Source organism: Cotesia typhae, unplaced genomic scaffold, assembly GCF_013202065.1.
Source record: "Cotesia typhae breed Kobodo isofemale line unplaced genomic scaffold, CoteBio_Ctyphae contig_4, whole genome shotgun sequence".
NCBI classification, from domain to species: domain Eukaryota; kingdom Metazoa; phylum Arthropoda; class Insecta; order Hymenoptera; family Braconidae; genus Cotesia; species Cotesia typhae.
Window position 1 is genome coordinate 8,828,881 of NW_027423748.1, and position 15,485 is coordinate 8,844,365.

At 33.9% G+C, this 15,485-nt stretch overlaps 1 protein-coding gene across 1 annotated transcript in view; it reads right to left on the minus strand.

Annotated features, from left to right (window-relative positions):
* Zfh2 (Zn finger homeodomain 2) overlaps positions 1-14,326 on the minus strand; it is a 166,844-nt gene extending 152,518 nt beyond the window's left edge. The window contains exon 1 of the mRNA XM_074242056.1: positions 14,307-14,326. The gene's annotated coding sequence lies outside the window, so the exon portion shown is untranslated. The remainder of the gene's footprint in view (positions 1-14,306) is intronic.
* Between the last annotated feature and the right edge of the window lie 1,159 nt (positions 14,327-15,485).

Sequence of the window (15,485 nt, forward strand, 5' to 3'; positions counted from 1 at the left end):
ATTTCTCATGGGAAATCATAAGATTATTTATAATTAAAATTTGGACAATTAAACCCGACTGAAAGTAAAGACCAGTAGTGGGTGGTTTCGTCGAGAGCAGAGGAAGAGACGATACAGTCCAGCAGGAATCGGGCGACAGGCCAGATAAATTAGTACGGGTAATGAAGACTGAGCTTCAAGTCTGATTAAACAAACACACCCGAACACAAATGGGCTGCTGGGCTGTCGGTGAGCGTGTTGAGAGTGGACACTGTACCATTAAAGAAACTTTGCGAAAGTAAGGAAAAATAAAATAGGGCGAGCAGAGGTGCAAGGATAAAAAAATCCCGAAGAGTAAGAATGAAAATAAAGAAGAGTCGAGGTGATATTGAAGGATGGAATAAAAGAAGAAACGTGAGACGTACTGTAATTCTTCTTTCGACGCACACGTTCGCTTGCTCTGTAACAGCTCTAATTAACCGAGAGTCGAGCTTTGCGACAAGACGCCTTCGACGATTCTTGCAGTTTATTTTTTTTTCTCTCCTCTCTTCATTCTACCCTGACCGCCACTGTCACAATTAGAACTTCGGTTTATTACATCAAGCTTTCTTTCTCCTTTAATTACACTTGTTCTTAAATTACATTTACACTTCTCTATACTTCATTTAAAAAAATTACAAATTTTTATTTTTAAATTAAATTCATCCAAAAATTGAAAAAATTATTAAACTTTGATAAAATAAATAAATATTATAATTATTAATTTAACTGCAGAAATTTTCAGGATAAATTTTTTTAAATAAATTTTTAAGATAAATTATTACTCAATAAATTTTTTTTAAATAAGAAAAAAATTTTAAATAAATTAAAAAAAATGTTTATTTACAAATATTTTGTCTAAAAATTTATTTTTCATTTAAGAATCCTCTTTATTCATTGTAAGAAATTTGATCTCAATGATAAGCGTATCTAAAAATAAATAACAAGAAAAAAAAATTCATACTTAAAATAAAAAAAAATTCCTATAAATAAAATATTTTTATTTTTATAGAAGAATTATTTTTATCACAATTGAGGACCGATAAAAATATTATTAATTTAGAAACGTAAAAATACATGCCTAAAATTAGTAACAATCAATTCTCGGAGGATTAAATAATTTGTCAATTAATAGCAGCGGTAGTACTACAAGGCAATTGGATTAAATGACAAATTAAGCGCCGGTGAAGGAAGCATTTAAGAGTAGCCTGAGTGATCAGAGGAGTGGATACACAGTCGGGATTAAAATAAATTCGATGACATCAGAGGAGCGTAGTGACAAAAAGAAAGAAAGAAAGAAAGACCGAGAGAAAATAATAAAAATAGTAGTAGCTGTAGAGTAAATGAAGGGAGCGAAAACCCGTGGTCACGTGACTCGCGAAAGACAAAAGCTCCGGGGTTGCCGGTGGTTAAAGCGACGAGGGAGCACCGGGATATCGACGGCAATATTCGTTAAGTCTTACTAAGACCTTGTATGCTGTGTACAGTAGTCGGGTCATTTCGAGCTCCCTCGGTATCTGTCTCTTTGTTTAAGAATTCACTTCTAGTCTTTAGTCTTTGGTCTTTCGTCTTTAGTGTTGCGTCTTATTCTTTACTTTTCACCCTCACCCTTATTCTCAATATAACTCCCGGGATGAGTATCTGTATCTTCATCTGGTTCGATCTCAGCAGCCTCTAAATAGCACTGAGGTTACCGAAGGATCAACGCGTCAATGAAGTGTTTGTTTAATTTGTGGATGAACCGCCACCACACCATTGGAACATCGCTAAAGTCGCCCGTCTGTCGCCAGAGGTACTCAACTCTGCAAAAGTTTATCGCGATAACGATTTATTTTATTTATATTCAACATTTAATGTTACTTCTCTGACGTCATTGTCTAGGAACAGGTCTACTATTATTTATTATATATTGACAAGCGTACGAAAGGGTAAACAACCCTTTTCTTTCTTTACTAAGATTTCAAATAAATTTATTTGTGTGATGATAATAATAATAGCAATAAGAATTGTTTCCCTTTAGCTTGGCTATTGTTTTTATTTTTAGTTTTACTACTGACATTTAAAATAGAAGTAACTAACGTATAGTCAATAACACCGCGGTGTCGTTGTAAATATAAACTGGCTGACACGTTGATTTCTCCCGATATTACACGTATCATAATAACGTACACGTATTTCCGATCCTTAGTTTCGAGTATCGACAGTGATGGATTTACGGTTCGAGGATGAGGGTAAGGATTACATGCACTCGAGGTAACGATGCATCCGAGTCGTTCTTCAACATTAAACATTGATGTACATTTTTTTTTTTTTTTTGGAGTACTGAAAAAATTTTAAAGTTTAAAAATCAAAGTATTTATTAGTCAAAGTTTATTTAAATCGAGAGATTTGTTATTTTTTTATAAATATACTTGAAAAATTAAGAGTTTAATTATTTATTTATTAGTTTTTAGAGAAAAAAACATTTTTTTAATCCATGAAAATAAATAATAATAAAATCAGCTGACAAATAATAATTTTTTTTTGTCCAAAAAATTAATTAGTAGCAAGAAAATATTTAAAAAAAATTATGGTGCAGTTTTAAAAAATTTTTTTTATACTAATTTATTTTTTCAAAACAATTCTGAGATTTTATTATGTTTATTTTAATATTTTTTATTTATTTATTAATCAGAAAAGTTTGGAAAAAAAAATAACAATAAATAAAGGTAATCTCAAGACAAAAATCCCAAGATAAATATTTATTTTGATATTATTAAAATAAATTAAAAAAAAAATTTTAATATTTTAAAAAGGGAAATGTGAAAAAATTCAATAATTAGGAATTCATTGAAGCGTCCAATTGAATATAAAGGTTGTATTGGTAAGGATAGCACTTGTATTGAGTACCTTGACACCGGGGGATGGTCATGTGGTGTCATGTGCGAAAGCCCGAGTACAGGAAAAGGAGACATAAGTGTAACGGTCTTTCAGTGATTGTTTAACCGTTTTCGGGGTCGAGCAATGACCAGTTCCTACGCGCATGAGAACGTGCTGAAACAAAAGCCCTGGAAACCTGTTGGAAACAATCGGCCCGCGAACGGCTCAACAACCCCCTTGTGTTCCAACCACCGGGACTTTCTCGCGTTCTGTGTTGTGAGTATCTCACTGTGGTAGTGTACAGTTATATATATATATATATGGATTGCCCGGGGGGATGAACAGTTGGGTGGCTTTTTTTGCTCTCGCTTCCTCGGTGTGCGCCTATTGTGCTCGGGAATCGCAACATGTGTGCCCTCTTTAGTTAAATGCTCCTTCTCTTTTTTATCTCTCTCCTCTCTCTTTGATCATCGGGACAGTGGGTACGTGTCACGTTTAAATCCTGTTCATCGGGTGACGCGAATTAATCGCATTGAATATTTAAGTTTCTTTTATCTTCGCTCTCATTATCTTGCAGATTGGGAGATTATACCGGCGAATAAATTATCACTTTAGTGTGGTTATATATTGTATGCCAGGACGCTTGTGATCATTTTTGCTCGGGTGATCTTTTCAGCATTTAATATTTTTAATTAAATTTAGGTTATTTTTAAACTTATTACTCATAGAAGGATTTAGTTATATTTAATAAGGTTTAGTAATAGTTACTTAATGATTTAGTACACAGTAAAAAATTTTGCGTCAAAAAATTTTGTGGTAAAAATATTTAACACTTTTATGTGTTAATTTAATGAAATATTTATTTCTATGTACTAAGGCTTTGTTTATATTAATATAATTTATTTAGAAAAAAAAATCATTTATTAAACTATAACAAATAATATTTGACAGGTAAAAAAATTTTTTTTTTCCTAAATAAATGACTAAAAATTTTGTTACTAAATCAGTTTAGTTACAGAAAGAAAATTAACTTGAATTAAGAGAAAAATTTTTGAACCAAGAAAATAATTTTAAAATGAATCTCCCAAAATTCAACAAACTAGTTAAAAAACAATTCCTCCCCTTTTTCCCAAAACTGAAAAACATCCGGGACAAAAACAGTGACCCAGCAAAGTTCTCCATCCTTCCAGTATTCAGGATCGCTTAGAATTCCAGAGCGGTAGGAGTAAAAAATGTAGCAAACGGTGTTAGTTTTTATTTTAGAGAAATGATAGGAAGGAAAGCAACTAGTCTAGACTATCGGTGATGGGATATGCTTCTTTCTCTGGCTCTTTCGCTAAGAGCGTACACGAGAAGATACTCATTAATGGTCTGTGTTGGTATGTGCTGTGTGGCGTCGATATAAGCTGCGGGTACAAACTCTTTGTAGCGGATGGGAGCCTCGGAGGGTGGCACATGGCCATCTACTTACTTTAGTGGTCAGTAAGAAGTAAGGAAGAAAAGAATTAGCTAGACGAGCCCGTCTCATCTAGGTCACCCTTACACAGAGCCCGTGAGTGTACGTTCACTGGCCACGAGTCTCACCCACACAGAGGAGCACCCTCATTACCGGAAAACGGCGGCCAGGGGATCGAGCAGAAGAGGCGAGCGTTAATTAAGAACAGACTCGCCACCCCCTTAAGTAAGGAGCTACTGACCAACCGGGTCGTCTTTCTCCTACACTATTGCTCACCACTACTTTTCCCGCTAATACTTTCGCTGTTACTGTTACTGTTGCCATTACTCGTGTGCATGAACTTCCTAAGGTGGTCTTGGTCTTACGAACAGCCAACCTTGTTCTCTTCCCGCATCTTCTGTACACACACAGTCACCGGCAAGACCAAGACTCGCACCCCTTACTCTTTCTCTTACTTTTATTTTATTTCTTTCTACGGTCACGGGGTGGTTGGGCGCCCGAGAAAGAGACCACCGATTAAATAAAGATAGAGACCGAGAACGAAATTAGCCGAGTCTCTAATATGCTACAATCAGCTCAGGATGATGTCAGTCACCCCGAAATATTTTATTTAAAAACTCGATATTAAAAATCAACGAGATTTTTTCAAACGACTGATAAATTATAATTTTTTTTTTTCTTTTACTGGGATTGCGAGCCATGATGAGACGGAAATTGATAAGGGTTGGATATATAGTGTGTCTGATATGCTTTCATTTAGTTAGTAATGACGTCGAGGTAGAAAAATTCAGATTTATGGGATAGAGAAGTTTATTTATTAGAGAAAATGAAATTTAATTAAAGATTTATTATTTTTGGAAATTTTAATTGGGAGTCAATTATTTTTGAATAAAAATATTTGTAAATTTTTTTTATACACTCTAAAGAAAAATATATAAATCAAAATTTTTTTATCAACCTCCATTAATATATACATTCCATTTTCAGTCTGGATAATTTATACTTGAACTTGTTAATCTCGAAAAAATTTCAAACTACTTCCGATCTCAGCCTGCCAATTGTTAAATTTTAGCAAACCCGGCAATGAAATCCCACCGCGAAGTAAACAGAAATCTTATATATACTCGAATTTGATCGTTGGGAAAGTAGAATAAAATAATAAATAACCGAGATAATTAATAATAATTACACGATCCTTCAACGGAATGAGGTAATTACTTGTGTTTAGGCTAGACGATTCGGTTGGGTAACGTTTCCACGTGAATCGACCCCTCCTTAATTGTCTCTGGCATTATATTATCTTATATTATTATATTATATTACATTACAATACTCCTATACTAAGTAACGTAATGTAATGTAATGAAATACATGTACTCTTACAGTTTAGCGACAACCGGCGCCATGTTAGATGTTGGGGACTCACTGACGCTTGAATTTACTATTTTTCTCGAGGAAGCGTGTCTAGGTGGCCAACTAAACCGAGTTCTTGCTTCTCGAGTCCGCACAGAGCAGTACAGTAGGATAACAGCAATTAAGCCGTCGGTTAATGGACAACAATTGTGATTATGATTAATTATCGGATTTAATGACCGGTCGACATAGTTGTAAATATACCCAAGGGGGAAACGAGACACACATATACATATATATAATATAACATACGACATATATAGTATAACATAAGGTGGACCGTAAAAATTAGAGACCATGACTCCAACGAGTGTCTCCTGTCTCCTGTCTTCGCCCCTCCTGCTCCTGGAGGTGGAGATGGTCAACTCCGATGTGGGAGTTGTGGGTGGAGGTGGAGGTGGAGGTTTTCTACACGACAGACAGCCGGAGAAATGATATTAAAAATAATACATAAATATAAATATGTAAGAGAGCAAGAGCAAGCCGGTTACACTCGGGTGATCCTTTAACCGGCAATCACTCGGCGAGCTGTGGGACCGGCCCAGGATCTTATTGTCAGGGTTTTACGTAGTACGTTGCCCGCTGGGTACATCTGCGTGCTCTCGAGTATGTACTTTTATGTATGTTAAGAGTAGTGCCATAATATGAGAGAACCTAATAGCCAGATGAAGGGAATATTGAAGAGGAAGATGGAAAATACCAGTTAAAGATACTTTAACAAGTGTCCTCAGGCTTGTCTTCGTTCTTATTAGTTGTAGTTGTTCTTGTTGTTGTAGTTGTAACTTTAGTAGTTACAGCTGTAGTTTGAGTAATTTAAGCTGTAGTTGTAGTTGTAGTTTAAGTAGTTTAAGCTGTAGTTTTAATTGTAATTTTAATAGTTTTAATTATAGTTGTAGGTGCAGATGTAGTTCTTAGTGTCGATGTAGTTGTAATTTAAGTAGTTTTAGTTGTATTTGAAGTTGTAGTTGTTGTAGTCTTAGTTATTGCTGCAGAAGCTTGTAAACAGATGGAATAAGAAATGCGTTTCATCTACTCGCTCAGATTTCAAATTTAATTTCATACGGTTACCAGGCACATATACGATGAGTTCGATGACAACTACTCTGAATAACCGACCAACTTTTGTACAGTGATTGAGAGTGGCTTCTGCATTTGCAGTTAATGTTCATTTCATTATTATCAAGAATAAGAATAAAAAGAACATGAGGAAGACGATGCTGATGATGCTGATGATGATGATGATGATGATGAAGAAGAAGAAGAAAAAGGTGGAGGTGTAGCGGATGTTACTGGCAACGACAACGCCGGCGAATTTCTCATAAACATGAGCAACTTACGATGTTAATTATTTACCGGGTAATATTGGGTGCATGTGTGTAGATGTGAGCTGACGTACGCGAAAATAGTAAGCAAGAATAATTAAATCCCCTGGCACACATAAAACTATTCGTTCAAAGCTGTACATTTGGCAACTCGAGTGTCGGCGGCATAAACCTACTAAATATTTTCGACTACGTATTTTAGTGTTGATGTGGATGTGTAACACACATGGTTAATCTCTTATCCCCTGGTATGTGTGTGTAAGTGTTGTGTATGTGTGTATTCTAACGTCAGTCAACAGGGAGCGTCCAGGCGCGTGAACTCGTTTCGTATTTTATTTTTAATAAATTTAAAGCTTCGGCTATTGGATTATTAATAGCGTAGTATTTCATCTAGCGCGGACAAAGAGAAAATAATATTCTGCACGATTCATGTCGAATTCGCGAGTTGGGAGTCGCGAGTGTGAGCTCTGAGGTGGAGAGGGGGATAAAAAATAAATATGAAGGAAGTGGGGTGGCATTAACAGCAACAGTAAGGAAATAAATCACCGTCAGTGAAATCTCATCGTCGTCTAGTGCTTTTCAGATTTATTTTTATCGTTGTCATCAGCATTATTTAACATTAACACACTTCAAGGATCTTGTTATTTCGCTGCTTAAAAAATAATAAATAGATTGGAGGAATTTCATTGGAATTATTTATAAGTTAACAAACTGTTGCTGGGATTATTTCTCACTCTTATAATCTCGTTATTAATTTTTATCATTTACATTTACAAACTAATAATTATTAACTTGCGGACCCATGCTCTATTAATTAAAAAGAAATATTATTATGAAAAGCTCGATGAATTAATTCAAGAATTTTTTGTCTTCAAATTTTTGTTGAAAAAAAAAATTTTTTTACTTAAAATAATTCTAAAATTAAAATTCCCAAAAATTTTTCTTAAATCAAGTAAATTTTTTTTTTTTTTTTTTTTTTTCCAAAAAAAAATTCATATTTAAAAAACAGTTATTTAAAGAAAAAAATCGAATATTCAATTACTTCACAATAAAGTACAGTTCCTCTTATTTTGCCTCCACCGGAATGCCGTTTCCATTGGTGAATAAATAAAAGTCCACCTAAAAATATTGGTGTTATGTGTGATGTATGAAATAAAGAAACAGATGAGTTTAATAAGAATAATTCCGCTAGCCAACAACTGCCAACGGAAGTCAAACTTTCCTTGTCTCTCTCTCTCTCTGTTCCTTTTTTCTAACATATACGAACTATACGGGTTTGAACTTCTCGCAGACCGGGTGGTACACTTATTCTTACGCAACTTCTTCCGGCTCGATTCATCTCGCTCGGGGGAGGGCCCGAAAGTGAGAGCCGCTACTCGAGTGGTAAAAAACCGGTGGAAATTACTGGTTCTGTATAATACATGTATATTAATAAATAAATATATTTTTACACATACAGATCTATAAAGACAGGCGTAGATATGTGTATATATAGACGTGTGTATAGAGATATGCGAATAACCAACGGTATAGCGGTACATTACGGCATAAAGGGTCGAGTGGAGGGCATCAGGGGTAGCGAATGCACGCTCGACTCTGCCAAACTTCTTTTATTTCTTCATAATGTATTATCATTATCATTATCATTATTTTTTTGATCTAGGCTCATCGCTGCACTCGACTACTACTACTACTACTACTACTACTACTACTACTATGACGGCGTATCGATTGGCTCGAATAATAATTACCTCTCCGACATTATAGCGAGGGGGCTGCTCCGAAAACTGGGTGCCCTAATACATCTATCTCATGTCTTTTTGGCTTCTCCCCGTGCTGTGCTCAGCTCTAGACAAAAGAGGGTGGTAATGGTGCCGGTGATAGTCCTGGCTCGCTCTAATATAACCGTCGCTGGCACATCGTTCCTTTCTATCACGTTTCTTTGATTAATTACCCGGCCATCCAGTAAATAAATATTTGCCAAGTTCTTTAGCCATAAAGTTACTCACTTTTACGTCTATATTTTTATTATTTTCATTTTATAGATTTGTATGTGTGTATAAAATAATAACAGACAAAAAAAAAATTTTGTTTAATTGAAAAAAATTATTTTTTTCACTTCAGAATAATTTTTTTAAATTAATAGCATTAAAAAAATTTTAACTAAGAAAATAAATTTATTCAATGGATGATAAATTTTTTTTTTTTGAAATATTTTTTTTTCTATATACTTTACCAAAAAAAGTAATCAAATATTTTCTTAAAAATATTGATATTAATTTTAAAGATGATAATTAATTCATCTAAAAATTCTCAGCACAAAGTTTAACTCCCGCTCCGTCGTTTCTCATTAATACACCGGCTTAAATAAAATTTTTATTTCGGTAACGTATCAGCCTCCGGCGATCGATTTAACAGCCTGAAAAACTAATCCGCGAATAAATTGCAACCCCCAAATTTAAAAATATAATACCGAGGACTTATATAAGCCGGTAACTTTAACTAGTCTCACTTTTCCAATTTATAAACTCAAACTCCATCGGGTCATCATTAATTCACGTAACATCAGAACCGTCTTACTTTAGTAAGTAGTGGCTGGGCAATAAAAAAATTTAAATATAAAAATCTAAAATCTAAGTGCTTGATGGGAAAATCAAGTACAAGTACACTTAAAAATAAAAAAAAAAATAAATAAATAAAAATGAAATGAACAAGAGAATGAATGAATCGATTTATGAATATTGTATGGCTAGAATTCGGCAGAGTTAATGCGGCAATTTACCGGTGGACAAATGGCGGTAATTTAAGATAAAATAGCAATATGTATGTGCATAGATGGTACGCGGCTCGGTTATAACGTGTGTGTACATTACTGTTATATGTATATGTATGTATATACATACATACATACACATCGGACGTACACTAATATAATAAAACAGAAGAATAAAAGAGGATGAAAGAGCGTACAGTAAGAAAGAGTACGTACAAGTTTAAGTGGGTGGCATTCTTCTATACTATATTATATATATATGCTATATAATACTACTCGGGTATTTCTGTATCTAATTATAATCCCTTGGTGAGTATGAGGGAGCGAGGCAATCGCCTAAAATTAGAGCATATATTCTATCTAACTGGCACGCTCTTACTGTATTATATTATATTAAATTATATTATATTATGCTCTAGTGCTATTTTATCTACACATATCCTTTGTCGCGTCTTTCTTTTATACCGTCATTCAAGCCGATCGCAGTATAAGTAGAGTAGAGACGAAAGGCGACACTAGATTTCTGTCCAAAGTCACGTCGTCTCTAATTACGCGGTTATTAATTAAGGTTTATTAATATTCCAGGTTGGATATTAATTTTGGTTATTAATCGTGAGAATTATATTTATTTACTTTGGTATTTGTTGTCGATAGACCGAATTAACCTTCAATAAAAATAACGGGTGGGCTGTAATGGACTTGTAAATATATTAAAAGCTTATAAATATACACATGCTCGTAAATAAAAAAAAAATGGCGCGATGTCTAAACAATTTTAATTTACATGTCACTTAATTGTACCGTTCGCAAAACGGAGGTCATTTTTTTATTTGTTTTATTTATTGAGAAGAAAAAAAAATTTTTTTGGGGGTAAAATAAAATTTAGTTTATTTTTTAGGAATTTTATAATTAAAATTTTTTAAATCCAACATTTGACTCAGAATATTGATTTTAAATTTTTGGAAAAAATTTTTATTGGATCAAAAACAAAATTTTGAATTTTTCTTAATTTTTTTCAACTAAAAAAAAAATTATTTAAATTAAAATAATTTTGTGTTAAAAAAAAATCAATTTCAACATTTCACTCTTTAATTGAATAAAACAAGTACTTTAATTAAATCCATTAACTATTTTTATTCATTGGTAGTATTTTTGGTTGGTTTGGCTCGCGAAAGAGGAATTTTATCACTGGTAATTATTTATTGTTGGGTCTACAGCATAGAAGAATGACTTTTACCACTTTCATATAGTTAATCCACTTTCTCATAGTTTTTTTTTTCTGTTTTTGTTTTCAATCCAAGGAGTGTAATTGAAGCAGCAAATCAAGCCCGAAGGATCTCGCCGGACTAAGAGCCGAGAGCCATGATGAAAGAATGAGGAGCGAGCGAGGAACAGAATAGAGTAGTCTTAGTCGAGTGGAATAGGAAAGAAAACTAAAAAAATAGCGGTGATTAGTCTCTAAATTACTGGTACTCGGAGGTGCCAGTAACGGCTCGCTTTGATCGGAATACGGTGGAGGGGCTAGTAATTAGCCGCACGAATGCGGTGGTGCTTTTAATGAGGGGCTGAAAAAAAAAACCTCCAAGGACATTGTTCGCCAAGAAAACTAAATAAAACACCCGAGTTCGGAGAAACCGATAATAAAAAAGTTGAGATAGAACAAACTCGGGGTTGAGCTTCAGTCTAAGGTTCAACATTTAAGGAATTATTTCGGCGGAATCATTTGGATAATAATAATGATAAAAATAAAAATTAATGATTCTTAGGAAACAATGACACGGTCTAGCCGGACAAGGTGTAATTAAGGCACCGGAATAATAATCGAGATAACAATGGACTTACACCCTACGGCTACTTACGGTGGCAAGGGTTACAGGGAAGAGAAGGTGCCCGCGAGCACGACGTTTGGTCGCTCGGTTTGTCGGGTTAATTGTCGTCTGGCGTGTCAGGATCGAGCCTCGCGAGCCAGGGGTACACGCAAATGTCACCGGGAGGCACGAAAAATATATTTATTCTTATTAAAAATGAGCTTCAAGAGTATCGGTAATTGTCTCGGCTTTGTTTAGATGGCTGATTGATATCTTTGATGGAAAAGATTACTAGACTGTTTTTGGATTTTTTTTTGCATTTAAAAAAAAAAATTATTTTAGTTGATTGAATTTTTAAATTTTAGGCAAAAAATTGGAGAGATTAAAAAATGGTAAAAGATTTTATTTAAATTTAATTTTTCAACTGATAAAATTGACTTGATTAAAAAAAAATTTTTTTGAGTGAAAAAATTTTATTTGATAAAATTTTTGTTTGCTAAATTGACATAAAAAATTTTTTAAATGATGTTTTTATTAAATAATTTTTTATTATATTCAAAATAATTTAAAATAAAAAAAAATTTTAATAAAAAAAAAAAAAAATGATAAAAATGAAATATTAAATTAAAATTTCCATTCAATAATAAATAATAATAATTGAGCTCTGAATTCAAAGTAAAACTTTCGTTAATTAAATTAGTAATCCAGTATTGAGTATCTTAATTTTCGATCTTAATGAAAATAAGTCTTGGCGTTCGATAGACCAAAAATAAATATAAATACGAAGCCAAAAGTTTGCAAGTCGCATCGACTAAAAGTTTTAATGAATTAAAAGTTAAACAAATTATTGCAATTAAATAAATAAGCAATGTAGTGCCAAAATAAAATGAGCATGTCATATCATATCCGCGAAACTCATAAATATTGCAAGATTTAATTAGAGAGTATCTCGAGACAGGTGCTCGTGTAAGACAGTGTTTACTGTACACACATACAAATATAAAGTATCTTATATAGTGTGTAGGTTATTTAGTTCAGTAGCATTCGCAGTAATTACGTTTACCTTTAGACTGATGGAGGCGGAATAGAGTGAAATAATGCATCCGTGCCACGACATCAGGGCGTTCATTTATTTTCGGTCGCTGACCGCCAAAAAAACTAAATAATAATAAAAATAAAACGCTACTACTTGTAAACTGAATAGAAATAAGTAAAAAAATTGTCGGCAAGACGATCGACACGAAAGTGCACGCGGCCCCTTTACTTGTTCTTAATCACTTTCAGCTCTGACATGATACATTTTTTCAATTATTCATTAATTTTATTTCTATGCAAAAAAAAAGAATGATAATAATGAAAATATTGCGAATAAATGACTAAGGCGAATAAAATTTTGGATATCAGGTTAGCGCGATGGTTCCAGGCAGTTGTGGCATCGTCAGGATTATATTTAGGCATCGTAAAAGAAAATATGTGCTCATTGGAGCCAAGTCGCTCATTACGTGAGACAGCATTAGTGCGGGTGAACGCGCGTTACAGCTTTAATATATATATCTCCATGTATATTTTACACTCTACTCGCTTTATACTTGCGCTATTATATAGTCAAGCTCATATATACTCATGCTTATGTTTATACGCTTAGGGGATATTATTTTGTGCTTGCTTTTGAACCTAAGACTATGCTATGCATAGAACCTAAGCATAGAACCTATGCATAGAACCTAAGACTATGCTATGCATAGAATCGCGAATTAGCAATTGCTTTTATTCTTTATTTATTTTTTTTTTTTTTTAGTAAGGATCTTCAATAACTTCCTATTTGGTTTTGAATCCCAGCAATATGCGCGAAAAAAATGATAAAATATAGTCGAGTCATAAATTGAAGAAATAATTCTGTAAAAAATTTATTTTTAAGATTTTTTTGACGGTTCAAATTTTTTAAAAAGTCAATCTCTTGTTTAATATTTTAATATTTAATAAAAATCAATTAAAAATTTTGTTATTAATAATATAAAATTAACTTAGAGCTTTTTGCTGGTAAAAATTATTTAAAAAATAAATATTAATCAATCTTAATTTCATCTTAAAAATTTTTAAGCTGAAAAATTAGGTTCCAATTCTTGAATAAAAAAATTTTAGCTAAAAAATTAAAATTTCGTCCAAAAAAAACATTAAATTAAAGAATAAGTAATTAAAATTCATAAATTTTTTCCTATTTCACAAAAAAATTCCTCTATTTAAAAAAAAGCTCCCAAAGGCGACAGTTAGTCTGACCTAATAGTAGGTCAACATCGTCCCCATTGAGGCGCTTCAGTAAAAAACTCTCCAAACTGCATCCTATATTCCCTCCTCCTCCCAACAAGCCTCAAGTATATAAAAACAAATTCATATCTTTCCAACTAAAAAATTGCGACCCTAAAAAAAAAAAAAAAAAACAATACAAAGAGCTTAATAATCAAAGCTTGATTCGCAAAACACCTATCGTGAGGTGGGAGGTGGACCGCGGGGGCGGTGGTTCCAGGATCCGCGAGGCGACTCTCGGGATGAGGCTCGCACTTTGGGATAGGTGGCTGCCTGGAGAGCTACCAGGCCGGTGGTGGCGGTATGCAAAGCAGGCGGTGAATTTCCCCGAGCTTGCGCAGAGATATGCTCACCTCGTGCTCGCCGTTTGCGTGCTCCTCTTCTCTCAAGCTTGGATCTTCTATCACCAAAAATTTAATCCCTCGTGAACTGTGACACACACCCCGCCCAATCCTGCACTTAATCCTGTGTACAAAGTACCTGAGTACAAAGTACAGAGAAGACCAAAAACAAGAACAAGAACAAGAACAAGAACACGTGAGCCAGTCACACTTGAATAAAAATTTTTATTTTTCAACTTAATATTTAAATTATATAAATCCACTTGATTATATAATCCTTGATCAATTATCCTTGCAGTGTAAAATAAAATATAAAAATAATTAATGCATAAGCTAAACTAAAGCTCTGAGTAAAAAAAATCATGAACAATGACAATCATTAATAAAAACTGTCACTGCGGTTTAGTTTGACAGTTATAAGGCAGTAGTAGAAACATAACTACACCCGGCACTGACGACGGTAGATAACACGTTGAATAAAAATACGGTGCATGCGGTCGATGTTGCCTACTTGATCGTATGTACATTAACATACGTCAATATCTAATGGATTAATTATATAAAATAATAAATAGCATTTATTTTAAGTATGGATAGCTGGTTACAGGGATCGAGTAAAATGGCTGCTAGCCGCTCCGGCGCGTCTGAGCTACTGGCTTGCCTCCCTCGTTTTGGTCTCCACACATACCACTAATTTCACACGCGCGTTACTCACACGTACATCGTACATTGTAGATCGCACATCGTAGAAGCACGGATGTATGCATGTATGGATGGATCGTTGGATAGTGGATGTGTGTATATATAGCGCATAAAACACTGACATCCACCACCCAGCGAGCTTCTGAGTGTGTGTGTGTGTGTCGTGTACGTACATTCGCACACGCGCCAGTCGCACGCGCACACACGAGAACACCCCCCCTCGGCGCGCACGTGTTTACGCGCAGAACAGCTGAGAACAGCACGAGGAGACCAAATATCAAGAAGAGTATCATATCGTGTTTAGTTTTGATGCTCTCTTTAAGGAAAATTTTAATTTTGTCCGTTGGTTGGTAATTAGAGAGGAGGATTCGTTTTGGAGAACTAGAGGGAGGGTAATTTTATGGCATAGTGTGATGAATTCATATATGATCAGATTAAAAAAATCTTTAAAAGTAAAATCAAAATTTTGAATATTATTGATTGTATCAA